At 43.0% G+C, this 27,671-nt stretch overlaps 1 protein-coding gene across 5 annotated transcripts in view; it reads left to right on the plus strand.

Moving 5' to 3' along the window:
• The first annotated feature begins 4,819 nt into the window (after positions 1-4,819).
• zgc:109889 (uncharacterized protein LOC553542 homolog) overlaps positions 4,820-27,671 on the plus strand; it is a 62,945-nt gene continuing 40,093 nt past the window's right edge. For 2 of the 5 annotated variants that reach the window (XM_036957725.1, XM_036957728.1), the window contains exon 1: positions 4,821-5,381. The gene's annotated coding sequence lies outside the window, so the exon portion shown is untranslated. Of the gene's footprint in view, positions 5,382-27,671 lie in introns of all 5 variants that reach the window. The other 3 variants (XM_036957729.1, XM_036957724.1, XM_036957726.1) reach the window with 3 other exon arrangements.

Consider the following 27,671-nt stretch of genomic DNA (forward strand, 5'->3'; position numbering starts at 1 on the left):
CTCCTTGCCCCTCCAAATAAAATATTTAAATATTGATTTACTTGACATAGAAGCGCCCCAACAGAAAGAAGTGAGCGAAACATAATTTCTCAGTATGTTTAGACAATGTGTCTGATACTGTCAGAAAAAATAGAGTATGGATTCTCATACTAATTACTCATGTCTAAATAAAATTGTTCAAAATAATTCATCAGAGAAAATGTCTTAGCCACCGAGGATCATTAGCTTCTTTAAAAAAAATAGATGTTTCAAATCACAAGCACATAGGCCTATCCCTATTCGGGAAGCCCACAATTTTGGGAGTGCATGTGGCAATAGAGCCCTAGTGATTATTGAGTTGCATCTGTCAGTGAATTTAACAAGATGAGACAAGAAGTAGGGAAGGGAGTGTAACTAATAGGGTTCAATATTTTCCCAGTATTTTAGAACCCTCCATCCCCAGAATAAATCACTTTTCTCCCCGGTAACCCTGTAATTCCCGACAAAATTAGATTGTCATTCTGAAGCATATAAAGCATATAAATATGTCTGGATTTGATTAGAGCTTTGATCAGCGTGAAAATTCAAGCATGATGTTACATGAGCCTTACATTAAAGACATTTTATGATCCCAAACCCCCAAAATCCAAAATGATGGTGCTGTTATCCAACAGGCCTACATAGCCTATGATATACAGTGCCTTCAGAAATTATTCAGACCCCTTTACTTTTTCCTCATGTTTATACGTTACAGCCTTATTCTAAAATGGATTACATTATTTTTTTTATCCTCAGCAATCTACCCCAAAATGACACAGCGAAAATAGGTTTTTAAAGATATTTTCTCATTTATTTAAAAAAATTCAAACAGAAATACCTTTACATAAGTATTCAGACCCTTTGCTATGAGAATCGAAATTGAGCTTAGGTGCATCGTGTTTCCATTGATCACCCTTGAGATGTATCTTGTAACTTGATTGGTGTCCACCTGTGGTAAGTTCAATTGATTGGACATGATTTGGAAAGGCACACACCTGTCTATATCAAATCAAATTGATTTTAGAAACCCAGCCTAAAACCCCAAACAGCAAGCAATGCCGGTGTAGAAGCACGGTGGCTAGGAAAAACTCCCTAGAAAGGCCAAAACCTAGGAAGAAACCTAGAGGAACCAGGCCATGTGGGGTGGCCAGTCCTCCTCTGGCTGTGCAGGGTGGAGATTATAACAGAACATGGCCAAGATGTTAAAATGTTCATAAATGACCAGCATGGTCAAATAATAATAATCACAGGCAGAACAGTTGAAACTGGAGCAGCAGCACGGCCAGGTGGACTGGGGACAGCAAGGAGTCATCATGTCAGGTAGTCCTGAGGCATGGTCCGAGGGCTCAGGTCCTCCGAGAGAGAGAAAGAAAGAGAGAAAGAGAAAATTAGAGAGAGCATACTTAAATTCCCACAGGACACCGGATAGGACAGGAGAAGTACTCCAGATATAACAAACTGACCCTAGCCCCCCGACACATAAACTACTGCAGCATAAATACTGCAGCATAAATACCCACAGTTGATAGTGCATGTCAGAGCAAAAACAAAGCCATGAGGCCGAAGGACTTGTGTGTAGAGCTCTGAGAGAGAATTGTGTTGAGGCACAGATCTGGGGAAGGGCACCCAAAAAAAATTGCAGCATTGAAGGTCCCCAAGAACACAGGGGCCTCCATCACTTTTAAACGGAAGAAGTTTGGAACCACCAAGACTCTTCCTAGAGTTGGCTGCCCGGCCAAACTGAGCAATCGGGGAAGAAGGGCCTTGGTCAGAGAGGTGACCAAAACCCGATGGTCAATCTGGCAGAGCTCCAGAGATCCTCTGGAGATGGGAGAACCTTCCAACAAGGACAACGATCTCTGCAGCACTCCACCAATCAGGCCGTTATGGTAGAGTTGCCAGACGGAAGCCACTCCTCAGTAAAAGGCACATTACAGTCCATTTGGAGTTTGCCAAAAGGCACCTAAAGACTCTCAGACCATGAGAAACAAGATTCTTTGTTCTGATGAAACCAAGATTGAACTCTTTGGCCTGAATGCCAAGCATCACATCTGGAAGAAACCTGGCACCATCCATTGTTTTTCAGCGGCAGGAAAACTAGTCAGGATAGAGGCAAAGATGAACGGCGCAAAGTACAGAGAGATCCTTAATGAAAATCTGCTCCAGTGCGCTCAGGACCTCCGACTGGGGCGAAAGTTCACCTTCCAACAGGACAACCACCCTGAGCACACAGCCAAGACAACGCAGGAGTGGGCTCGGGACAAGTCACTGAATGTCCTTGAATGGCCCAGCCAGAGCCCAGACTTGAACCCGATTGAACATCTCTGGTGAGATCTGAAAATACCTGTGCAGCAACTTTCCCCATCCAACCTAACAGAGCTTGAGAGGATCTGCAGAGAAGACTGGGAGAAACTCCCCAAATACAGGTGTGCCAAGTTTGTAGTGTCATACCCAAGAAGAATCAAGGCTGTTATCGCTGCCAAATGTGCTTCAACAAAGTACTGTGTAAAGGGTCTGAGTACTTAAGTAAATGTTATATTTTGTTTTGTTATGAGCAAAAATTCAATAAAAAACGTTTTTGCTTTGTCAATATGGGGTATTATGTGTAGATTGATAAGGGAATTAAAAAAAATCAGTTTTAGAATAAGGCTGTAACATAACAAAATGTGACAAAAGTCGAGGTGCCTAAATACTTTAAATCTTGAACAGGAGTAGGCCAATCAATTTTGGACGCAATTTGAATGGAATTGATTTAGAGAGAAAGACCGTGAGAGAGCCCTCATGTGCAGGCTGATTTAAAGCAATTATATTCGAGTGATGTTTGCAGAGTTCACAACCTGCTACACTTGTGAGAAACAAGTTTTGTTATATTTCATAACCATAATTTTTGAAATGTGTAAAATGTTTCATGGTCTTTTGTTTGGAGTGCTCCCTGTGAGCAATGAGCATGTCTGGTTTCTCTATCCTGATAATGTTGAGGGTGCATGAACGCCTGAGCACGCATAGAAGTAAGCCTACCTACCTGGCCTGCTGCAAGCAAATGTAGGAAAGTGCCTATTTGGTAATGTCTGATTTCTGATTGTGTTGGCTCACCACATCCATCACTAATAAGCTGAGCTTTTCAGTCATTTTTTCTTCACCTCACACAGTAAGTCAACAAAGTATTTTATTAAACATCCATTTGAAATTATAATAGTTCCTCACAATATTTGAAAAAAATCTTTCCAACACTCTACCAGCCTCGATAATCACCACGCCTCGGTGTGAAAGAGCAAAATATCATGATCTGATTGTTCCTTATGTCCTGTGGAGACGTTGTGAAATACATGAACATTTTTCCCTTGCACAAAAACAGCTGTCTGTCCAGAAACTTAGGGCCTGGAATAGGCTAGTTGACACAATGTTGCAAGTTAGCTAGCAACAGCTTCAGGTCAGACCCAGTTGATTTATTTGATACAGTATTGCACTTCATTAGTGATAGCTCAATTCATGACAGATACTGTAGAAAGGGAGGCAGACCAGCAGAGTAGAGAGATTAATGCCATTGAAAGAACCTACATTTTCATCAGGATATTTTCTAGGCCTTCTTTTTTTTTTATTTGCCTGTTTAGGCCTATGTATTTTACTTAGTTGACAGCGGAAGTTATAGGCCTACTGCTGCATTGGCCTATAGGCTATCACTGAAATCCACGCACTCATTGATTTAGCCGCCAATGGATCCGTGTATCAATGTGTCCATATGATAGAGGCTGGTGCTCTTGCGTTAGCTGAATTTTTACTTTTAGATTTTATCATTTTAATTCAGATTTTCATGATTAACTATGACAATGATTTTGAGAAACGAAAACATTATTATTTAAATGAAACTGATAATGTGCAAGCAGATCGGTAGAAATGGTAGGATAATACTCAACAAATTGGATGCAGTATATCACAGTACCATCCGTTTTGTCACCAAAGCCCCATATACTACCCACCACTGCGACCTGTATGCTCTCGTTGGCAGGCCCTCGCTTCATACTCGTCGCCAAACCCACTGTCTCCAGGTCATCTACAAGTTTTTGCTAGGTAAAGCCCTGCCTTATCTCAGCTCACTGGACACCATAGCAGCACCCACCCATAGCACGCGCTCCAGCAGGTATATCTCACTGGTCACCCCCAAAGCCAATTCTTCCTTTGGCCACCTCTCCTTCCAGTTCTCTGCTGCCAATGACTGGAACAAACTGCAAAAATCACTAAAGCTGGAGACTCTTACCTCCCTCACTAGCTTTAAGCACCAGTTGTCAGAGCAGCTCACAGATCACTGCACCTGTACATAGCTCATCTGTAAATAGCCCATCCAATCTACCTCATACTGTATTTATTTATTTATCTGCTCCTTTGCACCCCAGTATCTCTACTTGCACATTCATCTTCTGCATATTCTACCATTACAGTGTTTAATTGCTATATTGTAATTACTTTGCCACCATGGCCTATTTATTGCTTTACCTCTCTTATCCTTCCTCATTTGCAAATGCTGTATATATATATTTTTTTACTGTATTATTGGTTGTATGTTTGCTTATTCCATGCGTAACTCTGTGTTGCTGTATGTGTCGAACTGCTTTGCTTTCTTGGCCAGGTCGCAGTTGCAAATGAGAACTTGTTCTCAACTAGCCTACCTGGTGAAATAAATAAAAAATAGTGCAGGGGTTGACAACCCTGGTCGTGGAGTGCTGCAAGCACTTCGTGTTTTTTTTATTTAACCGACATGGAAGACCAGGTGTGTTAAATTTAGGCAATCGTTGAACTGGTCAATTAGCTCAGTTGGTCAGGTGTGGTGCCTAGTTTGAACAAAATCCTGCAGTACTCCAGGAACAGGGTTGCCTTCCCCTGCTATAGTTTGAGCATTCGGCTTGCTTTACATTCCTCGTAAATAGGCCTAAAGAGGAAGGGAGTAACACAAATATATTTATTGCACCTCGCGGTACAGTAAAACGTAACCGCGAGAGAAGCAGGGAGCGCTTGCTCATCTCTGTTAACTCGCTCGAGGCTATTAACAAGGGGTCGGTCCGTCAAGTCTCCGCTCATCTTGGTTTTCAGTGACACGCATGCGCACTAACAGGTCTCTGGAATCTGATGCAGCTCGCAGTACAGGCTGAGTCGCTGCCTTGGTAACGCCACACATGCGGAGCACGAACTGGGGACCCAGATTTCCAGATTTCAGAGGCTTCTTCCTCCACTCTTCTCCTCCATCCATTCCTCCCATCAGCAGTCAACTGGGCGGCTGTGCCACCACTGATATGGACCCACGGAAATGCAGACAAGGCTGAAAAAGAGAGTGAAAAAGAAGAAAATAACTTGAAGCGGCGCACAGGCAGGTAGGCTAAAACCTGGTGATTTAAAATCCGCTTTGCTTCTCGTAGCAGACGGTGTAGCAGTGGTCTAACGGTAAATTAGCAACAATAGGGAAATAGCACGTTTGTCGACATGCATTCGTAACATGGGTGTGTCGTTCAGATTGCCTGCCTTGCAACAGTATTGCGCTGCAAGTATTTATCCGTGAGAAAATGTTAACATTTGTGGCCGATTCATCATGCAATGAATTCAAAAAAAGCAAATCGGAATCCGAAACCGACTTTCATTTGATTGGCAGACATGTTCTGTTTCCCTATTGAATTGATTGTTATGTTACCGTTACAGTTCATGACACGGAACTGTTCAGATTTTTTTTTTCTGAATTGATGTATTATTGTGCGTGGTAACAAATATTGACGTTATACAGGACGATATCCTAAGATATAGACTTTAGTTTAGGCTACTACAGTAGTACAGTGGATTTGACAGCCTGCCGTCCTGCCCGCACTCCTGTCCAAAACAACTGGCCATCGTTGAAGTCTAGAACAGACTAGACTTGTATGCCCTGAATAAGTATTCAAGCACAGGTACTGGTTCGGGGAGAAGGTGCCAGTAGGGGCATCGGCTACACTAGTAGTGTATCACCAGCTTGGTTCAATGGTTTAGTGTAACAGATTATTCTCGGTAGAGCCTGACTCACTGTCAACAACCTTTACCAGACCGGTCACTGCTGTTGTTATCGCATGCTGTCCAAATAAAGTTTCACAATGTGTCAAACATTTTGTTGTAGAATGTTGTTTTTGTGGGTACCTTGTTGTTTTATTAATGTTTTTATTGTTGTGTAGACTAACTAGTGCTTTGTAACATTTAACCACTGTTTTGCTGGCGGCTTCTCCTGAGCACAGCTTGAATGACCTTTTCAAGAGATTAGGGAGTTAAAGCTTATTTAGTATAAACGGACGCCTGATTTGTGTAATTATAGGTTCATGATAATGACATTTGTGTGAGTGAAAGGGCTTCAAAACAGCTTGATATTATCCCATTAAATTGGTAGACATTTTGTAAACCTGCAGAGAGAACGCTTGAACTTGAACTGGAACTCAAATATCTGAATTGTTAGAGGATATCCTTCACTATGAGCACAAGGTGTTGAAAATACGCCTTTTTGTTTCAAAATATTTTGGAAAGGCTTATTTTCAATGTCTTGTGCTCACTAGGTTATCTTTGGTTACAGTATTAGCCTTGTAACAGTTGAAGACGGTTATTAAACAATTGACCCTTTGCTAAGCCCTACCCCAGAATTTTGGGAAACCAATCGCAGCTCTCAAAGGGATAGCAACTATCGTCTAGTCCAACACCTCAGCAGAGGTAGAACAACAGGTTCAAAAATGGTGTGGCAAAGTTTGTCTTTTAAGGAAAAACTCCAGGCCCCAGATCTCATGACCTGGTCAGGGTAAAACTCTTGGTCCTATTTGTAGGCTATGACAAAAGTTTATTATTATAGATAGCTTCCCTTTTCATCTGTGCAATGACTAGGGTTTTTGTTGTGAATTGGAAACACTCTTCCTTTCACTCCCTCCTCTACTTTATTTTCCTCTGTATTCCCTGCTAAAGCTACTTTCTATCACTCTAAATTTCAAGCTTCTGCCTCTAACCCTAGGAATCTCTCTTCCACCTTCTTAATCCTCCACCCCCTCGTTGCCAGCGACTTTGTCAAACAAGTTGACGACATCCACTCCTCATTCACACAGCCTGAGTTCACTGGTCCCACTCACTCAGAACTACCCTACGCCTTGACATATATCTCCCCTCTCTCTCCAGATGAAATTCTGCAACTAGTGAGGTCCAGCAGCCCGACAACTTTCCCGCTTGACCCCATCCCCTCCTCCCTTCTCCAGACCATCTCTGGAGACCTCACTTCCCTCATCAACTCATCCCCTCTGACTTTAGAATTGCCAGAGTCGTTCCCCTCCTCAAAAAACCAACGCACCCCTCTGATATCAAAAATGACAGACCGGTATCTCTTCTTTGTTTTCCAAAACTTGATGTCTCTGAACAACTCTCGCTATCTCTCTCAGAACAATCTTCTTGACCCTAACCAGTCAGGCTTCAAGACGGGTCACTCAACCGAGACTGCTCTCCTCTGTGTCACGGAGGCTCTCCACACTGCCTAAGCTGACACTCTCTCCTCTGTTCTTATCCTCCTAGCTCTATCAACTGCCTTCGACACCATGAACCATCAGATCCTCCTCTGCACCTTCTCAGGGCTGGGCTTCTCAGGCTCTGCACACTTTTTGATTGCATCCTACCTGGCAAGCGAGTCCTACCAGGTGTTGTGGAGAGGATCTGTGTCTGTACCACGTACTCTCACTACTGGTGTCCCCCAGATCTCGGTTCTAGTGAGGTCCTCTTCTCTGTATAAACCAAGTCACTCGGCTCTGTCATATCCTCACATGGTCTCCTATCATTGCTATGCGGATGACACTCAACTACATTTCTCCTCCCCCCCCCCTTCTGACACCCAGGTGGCGACACGCATCTCTGCGTGCCTGGCAGATATCTCAGCTTGGATGTCGGCCCACCACCTCAAGCTTGACCTCAACAAGACGGCGCTGTTCTTCCTCCCGAGGAAGGCCTGCCCTCTCCAAGACCTCTCCATCACGGTTGACAACTCCAGTGTCCCCTTCCCCGAGTGCAAGGAACCTTGGCATGAGACTCTGCAAAAATCAAAGCAGTGTCTCGCTCACATAGGAAGTGGCGCAGTTCCTAACCCAGGCACTTGTCATCTCCCGTCTGGACTACTGCAACTCACTGTTGGCTGGGCTCCCCGCTTGTGCCATCAAACCCCTGCAACTTATCCAGAACACAAGCCCGGTGTTCAACCTTCCCAAGTTCTGCAATGTCACTGCGCTCCTCTGCACATTCTATTGGTTTCCAGTCGAAGCTCGCAACCACTACAAGACCATGGTACTCGCCTACGGAGCAGCAAGAGGAACTGCCCCTGTTTTTGCTGACTTTACTGTAGTATTCACTGTTTTTGTGGACTACACATACTGTAGTATTTACAGTTTACTATAGTACAAATACTGTAGTAAAAAAGACTGGTTTATATAAATTACTGTAGCGATTTCGCAGAATGTAGTATTCTGTTGTGTTTTTTTTTGTGTGTGTTGTATTTGACAATAAAATTGGGGGCTTTTACCTTGAGGAAACCTAATAGAGAAATGTTATGGACTGGGTTATGAATGGAGAGTTTAGAGCAATTGCTTTTTTATATAACCTGTATAGAACACAATATATGGTCTATACTTGGCATGTACGTTTCTTACTTATGAGTGCCACAAATTGGTATATGGGGGAGGGGAATGGGCAGGGCATATGCAAATTAAATACTGTAGTATTTACAATAAGTAACATTGTTTTTGTGAACTGTAGAGTGTTCTACAGTATACTATAACATTCAATACTAAGTACTACATATAATTGAGGGAAACTACAGTGTATAGTATACTTAATTAATTAGTATACTTAGTTAATTTACAACAGAATTCTATAGTAAGTACTGTAGTATTCTATAGTAAAATGTAGTATTATGTGGATCAGCTCAGGTATTGTACTCTGAAGTTCATAGTCAATGCATTTACAATCGGGGGGAAGTCGATGCATTTTCAGTAGGGGGTACATGTTAGCACAGGGTGCACATATGGTCAAGAGGCCCATTTTCTGGGGATTGGGTTTCCCAGTAAGTTGAAAACAACTTAGTGTTTGAGTGTAGGGTTTCACGTTTTGGGGAATATTCAGTGGAAACTTTCCATGGGAATACATTGTAATTAATGGAAACATATGCAAATTAATAATAATGCCATGTAGATGTTTTTTGCGTTTAATATATTTACCATATCATATGAAGACAGAAACCTTCTACATTATCATAAGTAAACATAATTGCAAATGATTCAATCCTTCCAATATAAATAAATAATAAATAATTTAGTTATGAATTTAACTTTAATTAAATGAGGTGACTCTTCACATGGGATGATTTCACTGAACAACAAAAGAAAGGGAACATGGAATGATCCCCAGTGATCCATCGCATCTCCCCAAAACATTTTCAACATACATCTGTGAAATGATAGTCTAGAATCTAAAGCTTTGGTTGTCTTCCTCTCGGGCTTCCTCAATGTCCACCTCTTGAACATCAGACTCTGAGGCCTCATCCCCACTCACCTTCTAACCTTGTTGAAAAAGCCTAAAATTTGCCCGGATGGTCACCAATTTTTCAACCCTTGTATTGGTCAGCCTGTTGCTTGCTTTGGTGTGCGTGTTCCCACTGAGGCGGCTGATGTTGGTTGGATTTGGAGGATGATGGATGCAACAGGGGAAAGAGCCTCAGATCCACAAAGTCCCTTTTACCAGGTGGCTGATTGCATCTCCTTCCCAATATCCTTGCTTGGAAGCATACTTCGCCAGACTGCCAAGAACCTTGCCCTCATCCAGGCCAAGGTGGTGAGACACTGTAGTGATGACACCATAGGCCTTGTTGATCTCTGCAGCAGACCGGATGCTCTTGCCAGCATATTTGGAGTCCAGCATGTACGCTGCGGTGTGTATGGGCTTCAGGCAGAGGTCTTCATGCTTTTTGATGTGTTTCAGAACTGCAGTTTAGTCTGCTTTGGAGCAACAGTGAAGTGGGCAGGGCACCCAACGGGTGCTGCTGGGCAGCTTCAATGTGGTGCTATTATTCTTCTCACTTTGCTTGGTGAGGTAGATTGCTGCTATAACTTGATGACCCTTCACATACCTAACCATTTCCTTGGCTCTCTTGTAGGGTGTATCCATTGTTTTCAGTGTCATGATGTATTTGATGAGCAGATTCAATGCATGAGCAGCGCAGCCAATGGGTGTGATGTGAGGGTAGGACTCCACTTTAGACCAAGCAGCCTTCATGTTCACAGCATTCTCTGTCACCAGTGCAAATACCTTCTGTGGTCTAAGGTCATTGATGACTGCCTTCAGCTCATCTGCAATGTAGAGACAAGTGTGTCTGTTGTCCCTTGTGTCTGTGCTCTTGTAGAACACTGGTTGAGGGGTGGAGATTATGTAGTTAATTATTCCTTGCCCACGCACATTCAACCACCCATCAGAGATGATTGTAATACAGTCTGCTTTCTCTATAATTTGCTTGACCTTCACTTGAACTATGTTGAACTCTGCATCCAGCAAATGAGTAGATAAAGCATGTCTGGTTGGAGGAGTGTATGCTGGGGGAAGAACATTCAGAAATCTCTTCCTATACACTGCCTGTGACCATCAGAGGTGAACCAGTTGCATACACAGCTCGAGCAATACATTCATCAGCATTTCTCTGACTATGTTCCTCCATTGTGTCAAAAAACCATGAGCTGTTGCTACTGATAAGGTGTCTGATTCATACTTTTCACCTCGAATAGAAGTAGAGGGACTTTTGTCAGAGGCTCACAACAAGCAACCTGAGGGAAATGTATGCACTTGGCCAGAGGATTCTACATCTTTGTTGCATTCTTCACATATGATTTGGCACACTATTTAGAAATGTACACAGCTTTTTCTTCTGCATTAGCTGCAGTGAAATGTCTCCACACATCAGATAGTGCCCGTGGCATTTTCCTGTAAAGATTAGGAAAACACTGAGTAAAAACAAATACAATTCCATGTACAGATAAATAGTTAAGCAGTAAGATTAAATAACTCCTTAGTAAGATACATGTTTTAAAATTAAACATATTTGGGAACAGGTGAATTAACACTCCTCAGTTTGCAGGCTCAACCAGCTAAAACCCATGTGTTAGTTTTTGCTAACTTGCAGAAATTGTTAACGAGTTAGAAATGATTTAAACACACTTTGCTGTAGGCTACTATTTACTAGTTAACACAATTGTATGTACAGTGGGGCAAAAAAGTAGTTAGTCAGCCACCTATTGTGCAAGTTCTCCCACGTACAAAGATGAGAGAGGTCTGTAATTTTCATCATAGGTACACTTCAACTATGACAGACAAAATGAGAAAAATAAATCCAGAAAATCACATTGGAGGATTTTTAATGAATTTATTTGCAAATTATGGTGGAAAATGACCTGCAGGTTTGCAATTCCATTGAATTTGGGATAGTTTAACCAAAATATGCCACAAGACCTAGAATTGCCTTATGTGTATCCCACAAACAAGGTTCACTGTTATAAGCTTACTTTATTTGATGAGTTTTGAGCAAAAATCCCAGGCTTAACCTCCCATGGAAAATGTCCAGAAATTTCCCAGAAACTTTCTAATCCTTTGCAACCCTAGTTGGGTGGCAGTCATTCTGTCTTTTTTGTGGTATTTTATGCAAGTTCATTTAGCAGCGGAATAAAATACCAAGCCAGTACTAATGCAAACTCAATGCAGCCTGTGACTTAGGAAATATTTAAGGCAGTTCAGATATAGACAGCTAGTGTGTTTTATAGTGTCGTTAGGCCTACTACAGTTCTAAAGAGGCCACGCCCCCATGAGGACAAAGGCTATTTTAAAGTTGGAGGTTCGATTAAGGGTTAGGAGTTAGGTTTAGGCTAGGTTTACTTGTTAGGGTTAGGGGATAGGGAAAATTAGATTTAGAATGGAAATACATTTTAGGTCCCCACGAGGATAGGAAAAAAACGTGTGTGTGTGTGATCCAATATTTCTGGGATGGAGATCAGGTGAGGTCAGAGTTGGACAGTCAGTTTTTTGTTCCTTTTCCCTCATCCGTCAGCAATGTTCCTATCAGACTGCCTACTAATGCTCTCTCGTTCTCTCGCTCTCCCTCTTGCTCTTTCTATCTGTAACTATTCTGCATACTCTAGTAATCCTGTATTAGGACACCACATCTTAGCATTTCACACACCCCTAATTTCTCTCAACAGTGAGTCAGGTAAATAGACTGCATAATATCATAGGCTACATCATCTACTTGTATCTAACCAAACTTTGTGCATTGTTGAGTAGATTGGTTTGTAAACCGACCACTCTGTTGTACCCATGTAGAACTTAGCAGCAGCAGAGAGAATGTTTAACCTGTGTGTTGTGGTCTTAGGCCCAGTCTGTTAGAATAAGAATGTCTGTGATGAGAATTCCAGAAGTGCTCTCTGTAGTATTGTGTTCTGTAACTGATCTGTTTCTTTAGTTGTACAAATTGTACCCTATTATTCCCTATTTAGTGCGATACATTTTACCAGGGCTAATCCTGTGTAGTTTAGTACTTTTTGACTAGAACACCCTAGAACTCTCAACTCTGGCCCAGAAAGCTAATGTTTTTTTCCAGACACACTGATAGGTGGGCTACTGTATCCTCACAGGCAATGGGAGTACTTTACCTTTGTTTAACCAGGAAGTATGTTGAGATTTGAAACTATTTTTCAAGAGTCCTGGCAATTGAAAAGAAACATGGCCAGTTCTTTTGAGGAGCATTTTAGTCTTCTCCTGTTGAATCCATTAGCTACTGTACGATATGATACGGTTTTGCTAGGCAGTAGTGTATTTGTGCATGTTAGGTAACAGTGTGCAAATTGAAATAATAACCTGTTTTATCTCACGACAGACTAGAGGTCGATCGATAATGATTTTTCAACGCCGATGCCGATTATTGGAGGACCAAAAAAAGCCGATACAGATTAATCGGCCTATTTTTTTTTTTAAATGTACTTTTATTTATTTGTAATAATGACAATTACAACAATACTGAATTAACACTTATTTTAACTTAATATAATACATCAATAAAAATCAATTTAGCCTCAACTAAATAATGAAACATGTTCAATTTGGTTTAAATAATGCAAAAACAAAGTGTTGGAGAAGTAAAAGTGCAATATTTGCTGTGTAAAAAAGCTAACGTTTGAATTCCTTGCTCAGAACATGAGAACACATGAAAGTTGGTGGTTCCTTTTAACATGCGACTTCAATATTCCAAGGTAAGAGGTTTTAGGCTGTAGTTAATATAGTATTTATAGGACTATTTCTCTCTATACCATTTGTATTTCATATACCTTTGACTATTGGATGTTCTTACAGGCACTATAGTATTGCCAGTGTAACAGTATAGCTTCCGTCCCTCTCCTCGTCCCTACCTGGGCTCGAACCAGGAACACATTGACAACAGCCACCCTCGAAGCAGCGTTACCCATCGCTCCACAAAAGCAGAGCAAGGGGAATAACTACTGCAGGTCTCAGAGCGAGTGACGTTTGAAACGCTATTAGCGCGCACCCTGCTAACTAGCTAGCCATTTCACATCGGTTACACCAGCCATTAGGCTGATAGGCTTGAAGTCATAAACAGCGCTCTGCTTGCGAAGAGCTGCTGGCAAAAGGGACGAAAGTGCAGTTTGAAGGAATGCTTACGAGCCTGCTGCTGCCTACCACCGCTCAGTCAGACTGCTCTATCAAATATCAAATCATAGACTTAATTATAACATAACACAGAGAAATACGAGCCTTTGGTCATTAATATGGTCAAATACGGAAACTATCATTTCGAAACAAAACATTTATTATTTCAGTGAAATACGGAACCGTTCGGTATTTTATCTAACGGGTGACGTCTCTAAGTCTAAATATTCTTGTTACATTGCACAACCTTCAATGTTATGTCATAATTACGTAAAATTCTGTTAAATTAGTTCACAATGAGCCAGGCTGCCCAAAATGTTGCATATACCCTGACTCTGTGTGCAATGAACGCAAGAGAAGTGACACAATTTCACCTGGTTAATATTGCCTGCTAACCTGCTAACCTGGATATAACCTAAATATGCAGGTTTAAAAATATATACAGTGGGGCAAAAAAGTATTTAGTCAGCCACCAATTGTGCAAGTTCTCCCACTTAAAAAGATGAGAGAGGCCTGCAATTTTCATCATAGGTACACTTCAACTATGACAGACAAAATGAGAAGAAAAAAATCCAGAAAATCACATTGTAGGATTTTTTTATGAATTTATTTGCAAATTATGGTGGAAAATAAGTATTTGGTCGATAACAAAAGTTTATCTCAATACTTTGTCATTGCCAACAAACGGTATATAACAGAGGTCAAACGTTTTCTGTAAGTCTTCACAAGGTTTTCACACACTGTTGCTGGTATTTTGGCCCATTCCTCCATGCAGATCTCCTCTAGAGCAGTGATGTTTTGGGGCTGTTGCTGGGCAACACAGACTTTCAACTCCCTCCAAAGATTTTTTATGGGGTTGAGATCTGTAGTCTGGCTAGGCCACTCCAGGACCTTGAAATGCTTCTTACGAAGCCACTCCTTCGTTGCCCGGGCGGTGTGTTTGGGATCATTGTCATGCTGAAAGACTCAGCCACGTTTCATGACATTCTCCCAATCTTCTTCTGGATCATCCAAATGTTCTCTAGCAAACTTCAGACGGGCCTGGACATGTACTGGCTTAAGCAGGGGGACACGTCTGGCACTGCAGGATTTGAGTCCCTGGCGGCGTAGTGTGTTACTGATGGTAGGCTTTGTTACTTTGGTCCCAGCTCTCTGCCACTGTACCCCCGTGTGGTTCTGGGATTTTTGCTCACCGTTCTTGTGATAATTTTGACCCCACGGGGTGAGATCTTGCATGGAACCCAGATCGAGGGAGATTATCAGTGGTCTTGTATGTCTTCCATTTCCTAATAATTGCTCCCACAGTTGATTTCTTCAAACCAAGCTGCTTACCTATTGCAGATTCAGTCTTCCCAGCCTGGTGCAGGTCTACAATTTTGTTTCTGGTGTCCTTTGACAGCTCTTTGGTCTTGGCCATAGTGGAGTTTGGAGTGTGACTGTTTGAGGTTGTGGACAGGTGTCTTTTATACTGATAACAAGTTCAAACAGGTGCCATTAATACAGGTAACAAGTGGAGGACAGAGGAGCCTCTTAAAGAAGAAGGTCCATATTGACCATATTAATGACCAAGGTCTGTGAGAGCCAGAAATCTTGCTTGTTTGTAGGTGACCAAATACTTATTTTCCACCATAATTTGCAAATAAATTCATTGAATTTTTTTTCTTCATTTTGTCTGTCATAGTTGAAGTGTACCTATGATGAAAATTACAGGCCTCTCTCATCTTTTTAAGTGGGGGAACTTGCACAATTGGTGGCTGACAAAACTTTTTTGCCCCACTGTACTTCTGTGTATTGATTTTAAGAAAGGCATTGGTGTTTATGGTTAGGTACACGTTGGAGCAACAATACGCACCGCATCGATTATATGCAATGCAGGACACGCTAGATAAACTAGTAATATCATCAACCATGTGTAGTTATAACTAGTGATTATGATTGATTGATTGTTTTTTATAAGATAAGTTTAATGCTATAGCTAGCAACTTACCTTGGCTTCTACTGCATTCGCGTAACAGGCAGTCTCCTTGTGGAGCGCAACGAGAGGCAGGTGGTTATAGCGGTGGACTAGTTAACTGTTAGGTTGCAAGATTGGATCCCCCAAACTGACAATGTGAAAATCTGTCGTTCTGCCCCTGAACAAGGCAGTTCACCCACCGTTCCTAGGCCGTCATTGAAGATAAGAATGTGTTCTTAACTGACTTGCCTAGTTAAATAAAGGTAAAAAAAATAAAAATAATACATCTGAAAAATCGCCGCCCCAAAATACCGATTTCCGATTGTTATGAAATCTTGAAGTCGGCCCTAATTAATCGGCCATTCCGATTAATCGGTGGACCTCTACTACAGACTAGTGATCCATTAACTCATTCATCCCAGATGCCACTGTACTCAGCAACTATACAACGAGACGGGCCAACTTAATGATTGTATTGGTACCTCACTATGGCTGGTATGTAGCTAGCTGATTGCTGTGTTATTGTATCATGTATCAGCCACTGTACTAAAGCCACTATTCAATAGAGTGGCCTGGCTTGCACTTTGCATCCCCCGACTGACAAAGAATGTCACAACAAAAGAGTCAGAGTTATACAGAGTTCAACACACAAAGGTCAGAAAGCCTTATATAGAGGGGAGGGGAAAGCATTGCTGGATCTGTAGTGAAATAAACAGGTTTTTGTTAACTTTATACACACAAGCGATATTCTCACTCGCGTCATCGTTCAGGCTGTGCATTGCCGGGTGATCATTGCTAAGGGCTGTGTTAGCATTCAAATGTGGAGTCAATGAAGTGATTAGGGAATGAGCAATCAAGTTATTGATCTACTGCAGATCCATGTCATCTATCTCTATCCATATGTGCTTAGCATCTGTTAAGCTGATCCACAGGCAATCTTAACTTGTACAGTTATGGAGAAAAACTGGCCTTAGACAATGATCTAACAATGACTTCATCAGTCCACATTACTAATATGGCTGATCTAGGATCAGTTGACCCTTTTCCCGCCTTAACTTTAATCATTACGGTGAGAAACGGTGCCAACATGGCAACCATTACAACATCTTAAATTCAGTTTGCCTAACTCTCTCTGATATCGTTTAACTCTTTGCATCGCGTGCGTGTGTGTGGAGAGTTTCTGCCCTGGTCCCAGAGAGTGTCTGTTTTTAGGTGGATTGGAAAGAGTGTCACATGGGTATGGATGACTTGTTGCGATTGTGTTGAGGGCAACACATTTAATAGTCTCTGACGGCCGGGGTCAGAAAGGGAGGGGAACTACACACACAAGCATAGCATGTTACACACGCACACTCTCTCTGTTCATCTCTCTCTCACTAGGCCTATTGACTGTGGTCACTATTCCCTTGTATACTGGTATTGAGAGATTTTGTGTTTATTCTAAAGTCCCCACAAGGATTGTAAAACAAGGAAAATTCTCCCTTGTGGGGACATTTTCCATACAGTTGAAGTCGGAAGTTTACACACTTAGGTTGGGGTCATTAAAACTCGTTTTTCAACCACTCCACAAATTTCTTGTTAACAAACTATAGTTTTGGCAAGTCGGTTAGGACATCTACTTTATGCATGACACAAGTAATTTTTCCAACAATTGTTTACAGACAGATTATTTAACTTATAATTCACTATATCACAATTCCAGGGGGTCAGAAGTTCACATACACTAAGTTAACTGTGCCTTTAAACATCTTGGAAAATTCCATGAAACTATGTCATGGCTTTATATGCTTCTGATAGGCTAATTGACATAATTTGAGTCCATTTGAGTTGTACTTGTGTATGTATTTCAAGGCCTACCTTCAAACTCAGTGCTTCTTTGCTTGATATCATGGGAAAATCAAAAGAAATCAGCCAAAACCTCAGAAAAATTGTATACCTCCACAAATCTGGTACTTTTTAAAAATTTAACTAGGCAAGTCAGTTAAGAACAAATTCTTATTTTCAATGACGGCCTAGGAACAGTGGGTTAACTGCCTGTTCAGGGGCAGAACGACAGATTTGTACCTAGTCAGCTCGGGGATTTGAACTTGCAACCTTCCGGTTACTAGTCCAACACTCTAACCACTAGACTACCCTGCCCCCCACATCTGTGGGACAAATGTACTGAATGTACCACGTTCATCTGTACCAACAATAGTACGCAAGTATAAACACCATCGAACCACGCAGCCATCATAACGCTCAGGAAGGAGACTCTGAAGATGCTGGGGGAAACGGGTACAGAAGTATCTATAATCCACAGTAAAAAACGTGTCCTATATCGACATAACCTGAAAGGTTGCTCAGCAAGGATGAAGCCACTGCTCCAAAACCGCCATTAACAAAGCCAGACTACGGTTTGCAACTGCACATGGGGACATAGATTGTACTTTTTGGAGAAATGTCCTCTGGTCTGATGAAACAAAAATAGAACTGTTTGGCATTAATGACCATTGTTATGTTTGGAGGAAAAAGGGGGAGGCTTGCAAGCCAGAGAACACCATCCCAACCGTGAAGCACGTGAGTGGCAGTATCATGTTGTGGGGGTGCTTTGCTGCAGGAAGGACTGGTGCACTTCACAAAATAGATGGCATCATGAGGCAGGAAATTATGTGGATATATTGAAGCAACATCTCAAGACCTCAAGTTAAAGCTTGGTCGCAAATGGGTCTTCCAAATGGACAATGACCCTAAGCATACTTCCAAAGTTGTGGCAAAATGGCTCAAGGACAGCAAAGTCAAGGTATTGGAGTGGCCATCACAAAGCCCTGACCTCAATCCCATTGAACATTTGCTGGCAGAACTGAAAAAGAGTGTGCGAGCAAGGAGGCCTACAAACCTGACTCCGTTACACCAGCTCTGTCAGGAGGAATGGGCCAAAATTCACCCAACTTATTGTGGGAAGCTTGTGGAAGGCTGTCCGGAACGTTTGACCCAAGTGAAACAATTTAAAGGCAATGCTACCAAATACTAATTGAGTGTATGTAAACTTCTGACCCACTGGGAATGTGATGAAAGAAATAAAAGCTGAAATAAATCATCCTCTGCTATTATTCTGACATTTCACATTCTTAAAATAAAGTGGTGATCCTAACTGACCTAAAACAGGGAATTTTTACTAGGATTAAATGTCAGGAATTGTGAAAAACTGAGTTTAAAACAGTCGTTCTTAACCTGGGTTCGATCGTACCCCAGGGGTTCGGTGAGTCAGTCTCAGGGGTTCGGCGGAGGTCAAGACACACATCCGACTCATATGATTCGTGATAACACGCCCCGCTTGGCCATCATTGGCTGCAGGTGATCACGCTACATCGCTTGGCCTATCTGTGCTGCAGGGAATTTGGTGCGCTCAGTAGTCGACTTGTGTCTGTCGTCTTGTGATTTCTTTCTTAATATTTTAATCCCTTCATACTTACTATGTCAAGCAAAAAAATAAAGTGGTCGGACGAATATGTACAAAATGGATTCCCATGTATAACGGAACGTGATGGGAGTCAGCGTCCTAACTGCATGATTTGCAATGCCAAGTTGAGCAATTCTAGTCTAGCACCGGCAAAACTAAGAGAACACTTCCTTAAACTGCATGTAGATGGAAAATACAAGAACACAACGCTCGCTGAATTCAAGGTGAAGAGAGCCAGATTTGATGAAAAGCCTGTTCTCGGCTTTGTACCCATCAACAAACCGATACTCACAGCATCGTACGAAGTTGCTTACCTGATCGCAAAGCAGGGCAAGCCACACACCATTGGTGAAACACTCATAAAACCAGGTGTGTTGAAGATGGCGAATATCATGCTGGGAAAAGAGGCTGAAGTTAAGTTAGCCCAAATTCCTCTTTCAAATGACACCATCAGCGACAGAATAGAGGACATGAGCAAAGACTTCTTGGCTCAAGTAGTTGCAGATCTGATTTCAAGCCAGGCAAAATTCAGCCTTCAACTCGACGAGGCCACAGACGTTTCCAATCTAAGCCAGCTTGCTGTATTTGTGCTCTATGTGAAAGACAACGTGATAAAGTAATATTTTTTATTTTGTACGCCTCTTACAACAACAACTAAGGCAGCCGATGTGAAGAAACTTGTGGATGACTTCTTCAAAGACAACAATCCTTCGTGGGATATGGTTTCTGCAGTTTGTTCGGACGGAGCTCCAGTCATGCTGGGAAGAAAGTCTGGTTTTGGTGCGCTAGTGAAAGCCGATGCACCACACATCATTTTTTTTACGCATTGTATTCTGCACAGGCATGCGTTGGCAACAAAAACCTAGTGATTATGATTAAGAAGTATTAAAAATTGTAGTGGAATACGTGAATTATGTGCGAACTAGTCCTCTGAGGCACCGCATCTTCAGTGAGCTGTGTAAAGAAATTGGCTCTGAATTCGAGGTACTTCTGTACCATTCTAACGTTCTGTGGTTATCCCGGGGACAGGTGCTGAATCGTGTTTTTGCCATGCGTGTGGAATTAGTCCTGTTTTTGCAAGAGCACCAACATTGTCATGCAGATTGCTTAAAAAATTCTGAGTTCATTCTCATTTTAACGTACATGGCTGATATCTTCGCAGCTCTCAATCATCTCAAAAAAAAAGATGCAGGGCGGTGGAGTCAACATCATCGAAGCGGAGGAAAACCTGAAAGCTTTTCAAAAAAAGCTACCGTTATGGAAACGATGAACAGAGAACGATAACTTCGCAAACTTTCCCCTGCTGGACAACTGTGTAAGTAACATCGAAGATGTATCTGGAATCGGATACATTTCTGTACCCGCGGAACTGAATCAAGCAATTGCCACGCACTTAGATGAGCTTGCAAAGTCTCTCGACGGATACTTCCCTACAAGAGAGTCATATCCAGCATGGGTGAGACAGCCGGTCACGTTTAGTGTTGAAACAACAGATGTCAATGATGAATACCTCGATGAAATCATTGAAATTCAGCAGAGCCAGGTTCAACAGCAACTCTTCAGAACAACAACGCTTTCAACGTTTTGGTGTCAACAAATGGTAACGTACCCTGTTATTGCCAAGAAAGCTCTGGAGATTTTCATACCGTTTGTTACAACATATCTTTGCGAGCAATCCTTTTTGAGGATGCTGGACATAAAATCGAAGAAGAGGAACAGACTTTGTTGCGAAAATGACATGAGAGTGGCACTTGCCAAGGTGAAGCCGCGCATTTCTGAACTGGTCTCTGAAAGGCAACAGCAGTCACACTGATTTGCAGTAAATATTCATTATTATGTTTTTGTTTTTGTGTGAAAAATCATGTTTTGATGATTTTGTTCTTTGAACACAGTGATGTTGATGCACGGTTCATTTTGTGCACCAGTAAAATATATACGTATGTTTTGAATTTGAAAAAATCATATTTTATTTTTCCAATTAAGAAGGGTTCGGTGAATGCGCATATGAAACTGGTGGGGTTCAGTACCTCCAACAAGGTTAAGAACCACTGGTTTAAAAGTATTTGTCTAAGGTGTATGTAACCTTCCGACTTCAACTGTATATATGCCCATGAGGACAAAAGCTATTTTGTATGTGTGTGCTTTCCAAGGCAGCCCTCTGCATCTCCTCTCCATGTTATGAACCTACAGTATGACATCAGATGCTGTAGTGTGTTCCTATGGCCATGTTTTATTCACAGTACTTTTACAGTGACTGTTTTGGTAATCCCTCACCTGACCTGTGTCTCCCTCTGTGTCGTAACACAACAACAGGAAATGGCCTTGTTCTCCTTGCCTTGTGCAAGCTCTCTCACGCTGTCTCTTTCTCTACCTACCTCTCTCGTTCTGTACTTTATCTCATTCTACCCCCTCTTTCTCCCACCCTCCTTTTTCCCTTTCTCTCGCTCTCTGCTGCCCCTCACTTTTTATTTGAAGCCAAAGTTGGAGGACTTCAAAGGAAACCATGGCAACGCCTCCACCAAACCCATCTTCCAAAAAAGGGGGAGGGAGGGTGGTAGTGTGCATACAGTAATTTGGGTTTAGGATTAGTGGCTTGAAGTGCAGTCGTAATTTCATTTCTGTGTAATGACTCGTACCATGGAACTTGCACGAGTCAATGGGGGGAGGGATAGTATTTTGCATAATTTTGGTTTAGTATTAGTGGCTTGAAGTGCAGTCTTAATTCCATCTCAGGAAATGACCCATACAATGGAACTCTCCTGTGAGCGTCAACAAACACACGCATCAAAGAGTTGAGACGGGGGGTAGAAGGGGGAGGGGACTACTTGAAACTGTGGAATCGGGGCAGTTTAAATTCAAAGGCAGTCAACTCTCTCTCTCTCTTCTTGTGGTAGCAATTGAAATTATAGAAATACATTTTCGATATGAATGTATTTTTATGTAGTGACACAATCTTTGGATTTATTTCATTCAATGTTTTAACCCTGCCTATCTAAATATTTCTGTTAAGCTGTCTGACTAATCAACCCCTGTGTTAGCCAGACCATGTCTCTCTCAGAAAGTGGGGAGTGGATAGCTAACAGACTCATGCCCTGTCTCTCTCTCTCTGTGTGTTCATAGCTATATTTGCAGAGGCTAGCTAATTAACCTGTAACGTTTGCCTTGCAACTAGACTGTAGCAGACTGGTGTATTAGTGGGTGGTTAGCATATAGTTAGCAGACTTTTGCCCTGTCTTTCTCTGTATTAGCATCTAGCTGGATACATAAAGGGTAGCTAGCTATTTAGCATGAAGCTAAGCTTGTGTTAGCCCAGCAACCTCTAAGACTGTAGCAGACTGCTAGCCAATGTCTCTCACAATCAGAGGTCTGGGTATAACAGACTTACTTCCTATTTTATATAACTGTCTTTCCTAGTTAAAATAAATGTTAAGAACAAATTCTTATTTACGTTGACGGCCTACCCTGGCCAAACCCTATGGGACTCCAATCACGGCCGGTTGTGATTCAGCCTGGAATCGAACCAGGGTCTGTAGTGATACCTCTAGCCTTAGACCACTGCACCACTCGGGAGCCCATGTATATCCATAAGACCTAGCTATAGCAGACTGGTGTCACAGCTAACTAATTAGCCATAATGTTAGCCTAGCGACCTCTAGACTGTAGCAGACTGGTGTCACAGTGGGTGGTTAAAGGATGATTATGTTGATAGCATTAGCTCTGGGACTTTAACACGCATTCCTACAGGGAGGCCAGGCAGGGACAGAGATACCACTTAGTCAGCCTTCTGTTCATCCCTCCCCCCCTGCTTTCCCTCATGGCCTCACCCTTCTCCCTCTCCTCACTCGACTTCATCCCTGTTGACCCTGCTCTCGTCTCACCCTCCCCCTTCCACCTTTTTCCATCTGGAGAGTGGCGGTGTCTGTAGGTCAAGTGAGATAAGGATAATTGTGCTTAGTTAGGCCAGCGAGCCATCCAGGGCAGCCATGGAATTTAGTTAAGGACCGCCTTCCAGGGCAGTTACTGTATTATGACCAGATGACAATCACACTCGCCTGTCTGAAAGTAATCCAGGTTAGAATCATCACACGGCTGACTCCAGGAAGAGTGTTAAGTTTGTTAATTACGCACTGGGTCACACAAAACCTAGCCAAGGCACACGGCATAGGCATTATGTACTGTATTAGCGCGTTAGATCTAGATGTAGCTTAGACAATCCTTCGGTCTTTCCCTTTTCTCTCGCTCCATCACTATTGCAATGTCGCATTGGGTTCCGCTGCTGCACACCTCTAGAGCAGGTTTCTCAGCATGTTGCTATAGCAACAGCCCCCTTGGCACCGCTCTCCTCCTCTTCTCCCTTTTACTAGCCTCTACTGACCTGCTGCTCTATCCTACTATGTAGCTTTAAACAAAAACCACTACTGTAGTAACACAAGCTATGCATCCCACTGCTGGCTTGCCTCTGAAGCTAAGCAGGATTGGTCCTTATTGGTCCCTGGATGGGAGACCAGATGCTGCTGGAAGTGGTGTTAGAGGGCCAGTAAGAGGCATTCTTTTTCTCTGGTCTAAAATATGCCAATGCCCCAGGACAGTGGTTGGGGAAATTGCCCTGTGTAGGGTGCTGTCTTTCAGATGGAACATTAAATGGGTGACCTGACTCTCTGTGGTCACTAAAGGTCACTTATCGTAAGAGTAGGGGTATTGAGCCACAATCTGGCCTCATACCATCATGGCCACCTAATCATCCCCAGCTTCCAATTGGCTCATTCATCCCCCTTTCTCTCCCCTGTAACTATTCCCCAGGTTGTTGCTGTAAATGAGAATGGGTTCTCAGTCAACTTCGAGGCAGCGGCAGCGTAGCCTAGTGGTTAGAGCGTTGGACTAGGTTGCAAGTTCAAATCCCTGAGCTGACAAATCTCCGAGCTGTCGTTCTACCCCTGAACAAGGCAGTTAACCTACTGTTCCTAGGCCGTCATTGAAAATAAGAACAAATTCTTATTTATAATGACGGCCTACCGGGAAACAGTGATTTTTTAAAGTGGATTTAACAGGTGACATTGACAAGGGATCATAGCTTTCACCTGGTCAGTCTATATAATAGAAAGCGCAAGAGTCCTTAATGCTTTGTATACTTGGTGTATAATGCTGCATAGAATGGCTAATTTGTTCATATTTACAAAGGCCTACTTGTGATTTCGCTGGATCAGTGTGGAGGAATGAATATATAGTACATGCATAATGATCTGCATGTCATTGTGACAGTAAGGGGAAAACACTGGATGAAACCTTCTACTCTTTAGTTAACACACACTCTCTCTGTAAAAATGTGGTTAACATGTTACATAAGTTGCATGGACTCACACTGTGTGCAATAAGTGTTTAACCAGATTTTTGAATAACTTCCTCATCGCTGTACCCCAAACACAATTATCTGTGAGGTCCTTCAGCCGAGCAGTGCATTTCAAACACCAATTCAACCACAAAGACCTGGGAGGTTTTCCAATGCCTCACAAAGAAGGGCATCTATTGGTATATTGAATATCCTTTTGAGCATGGTAAAGTTATTATTTACACTTTGGATGGTGTATCAATACACCCAGTCACTAGAAGGTGTCCTTCCTAACAGGTGTCCTTCCTAACTTAGTGGCTGGAGAGGAAGAAAACCACTCATGGATTTCACCATGAGGCCAATGGTGACTTTAAAATAGAATACTAACTATCACAGCCATTAAACTGAGGATGGATCAACAACATTGTAGTTACTCCACAATACTAACCCTAATTGACAGAGTGAAAAGAAGGAAGTCTGTACAGAATACAAATGTTCCCAAACATGCATCCTGTTTGCAACAAAGCATCAAATGATTACTGCAAAAAATGTGGAAAAGTAATTTAACTTCTTGTCCTGAATACAAAGTGTTTGGGGCAAATCCAATACAACCCATTACTGAGTATAACTCCATATGTTCAAGCATAGTGGTGGCTGTATCATGTTATTTGTATGCCTGTAATCGTTAGGGATGGGAGTTTTTCAGGATAAAAAATAAATGGAATAGGAGCTAAGAGACGTCGAAAACCTGGTACAGTCTGCTTTCCACCAAACACCAGGAGATGAATTCACCTTGAGACATCTCAAGACATAGGTGATGGCTGTCTCTTCCCTTACGGGGTAAGGGAAGAGGGAGGAAGACAGAGAAAGAGGCAGGGGAATAAAGGGAGAGAGAAAGAGAATGCTTACGATCCTTTTCTCTGTCATGTATTGTCATGTTGTGTCTTGTTTCTGTCCTTTCTCTTCACCCTGTCTCCCTCTGCTGGTCGTACTAGGTTACCTTTTCTTCCCCTCTTTCTCCCAGCTGTTCCTTGTCTTCTCTGACTACCTCGTTCACCCCTTTTCCCACCTGTTCCCTTTTTCCCTCTGATTAGGTCTCTATATCTCTCTCTGTTTCTGCTTCTGTCTTTGTCGGATTCTCGTTTGTGTTACTCATGCCTGAACCAGACTATCGTCATGTTTGCTGCAACCTTGTCCTGTCCTGTCGGAATCTGCCGGTCCATCTGAGCCTACGTATGTTTCGTTATTAAAGAAACTCTGTTTACGTTAATTTGCTTTTGGGTCCTCATTCACGCACCTTAACAGAAGAATCCGACCAAGAATGGACCCAGCGACTTCGGATCCTCTCCACTCAGCCGTCGAGATCCAGGGAGCGATGCTAGGCAGACACAAGCAGGAATTGTCTGCTGCTCGACATGCCGTTGAGACCCTGGCCACCCAAGTCTCCAACCTCACAGAACAGGTTCACCATCTCCGCCTCGATCCACCGGCCACTTCCAGGGCTTTCGAATCTCCGGAGCCCAGAATCAATAACCCGCCGTGTTACTCTGGGGAGCCCACTGAATGCCGCTCGTTCCTCACCCAGTGTGATATTGTGTTTTCTCTCCAGCCCAACACTTACTCCAGGAGCACTGCTCGTATCGCCTACGTCATATCTCTCCTTACTGGACGGGCTCGTGAGTGGGGCACGGCAATCTGGGAGGCAAGGGCTGAGTGTACTAACCAGTATCAGGACTTTAAGGAGGAGATGATACGGGTTTTTGATCGATCTGTTTTTGGGGAGGAGGCTTCCAGGGTCCTGTCTTCCCTATGTCAAGGTAATCGATCCATAACAGACTACTCTATTGAGTTTCGCACTCTTGCTGCCTCCAGTGGCTGGAACGAGCCGGCTTTGTTCGCTCGTTTTCTGGAGGGTCTCCGCGCAGAGGTAAAGGATGAGATTCTCTCCCGGGAGGTTCCTTCCAGCGTGGATTCCTTGATTGAACTCGCTATTCGCATTGAGCGACGGGTTGATCTTCGTCACCGAGCTCGTGGAAAGGAGCTCGCGTTCTCCGTTGCCCCCCTCTCCGCATCACTACCATCTTCCTCTGCCGGCTCGGGTGCTGAGCCTATGCAGCTGGGAGGTATCCGCATCTCGACTAAAGAGAGGGAGAATCACCAACCGCCTCTGTCTCTATTGCGGTTCCGCTGGTCATTTTGTCACTTCATGTCCAGTAAAAGCCAGAGCTCATCAGTAAGCGGAGGGCTACTGGTGAGCGCTACTACTCCTGTCTCTCCTTCAAGATCCTGCACTACCTTGTCGGTCCATCTACGCTGGACCGGTTCGTCAGCTTCCTGCAGTGCCTTGATAGACTCTGGGGCGGAGGGCTGTTTTATGGACGAGACCTGGGCTCGGGAACATGACATTCCTCTCAGACAGTTAAGGGAGTCCACGGCCTTGTTCGCCTTGGATGGTAGTCCTCTCCCCAGGATTCAGCGTGAGACGCTACCTTTAACCCTCACTGTCTCTGGTAATCATAGCGAAACCATTTCTTTTTTAATTTTTCGTTCACCTTTTACACCTGTTGTTTTGGGCCATCCCTGGCTAGTTTGTCATAATCCTTCTATTAATTGGTCTAGTAATTCTATCCTCTCCTGGAACGTCTCTTGTCATGTGAAATGTTTAATGTCTGCTATCCCTCCTGTTTCCTCTGTCTCTTCTTCACAGGAGGAGCCTGGTGATTTGACAGGGGTGCCGGAGGAATATCACGATCTGCGCACGGTGTTCAGTCGGTCCAGGGCCACCTCTCTTCCTCCACACCGGTCGTATGATTGTAGTATTGATCTCCTTCCGGGAACCACTCCCCCCCGGGGTAGACTATACTCTCTGTCGGCTCCCGAACGTAAGGCTCTCGAAGATTATTTGTCTGTAGCTCTTGCCGCCGGTACCATAGTCCCCTCCTCCTCTCCCGCCGGAGCGGGGTTTTTTTTTGTTAAGAAGAAGGACGGGTCCCTGCGCCCCTGCATAGATTATCGAGGGCTGAATGACATAACAGTGAAGAATCGTTATCCGCTTCCTCTTATGTCTTCAGCCTTCGAGATCCTGCAGGGAGCCAGGTTTTTCACTAAGTTGGACCTTCGTAACGCTTACCATCTCGTGCGCATCAGGGAGGGGGACGAGTGGAAGACGGCGTTTAACACTCCGTTAGGGCACTTTGAATACCGGGTTCTTC

Source organism: Oncorhynchus mykiss, chromosome 21 (assembly GCF_013265735.2).
Source record: "Oncorhynchus mykiss isolate Arlee chromosome 21, USDA_OmykA_1.1, whole genome shotgun sequence".
NCBI lineage: Eukaryota > Metazoa > Chordata > Actinopteri > Salmoniformes > Salmonidae > Oncorhynchus > Oncorhynchus mykiss.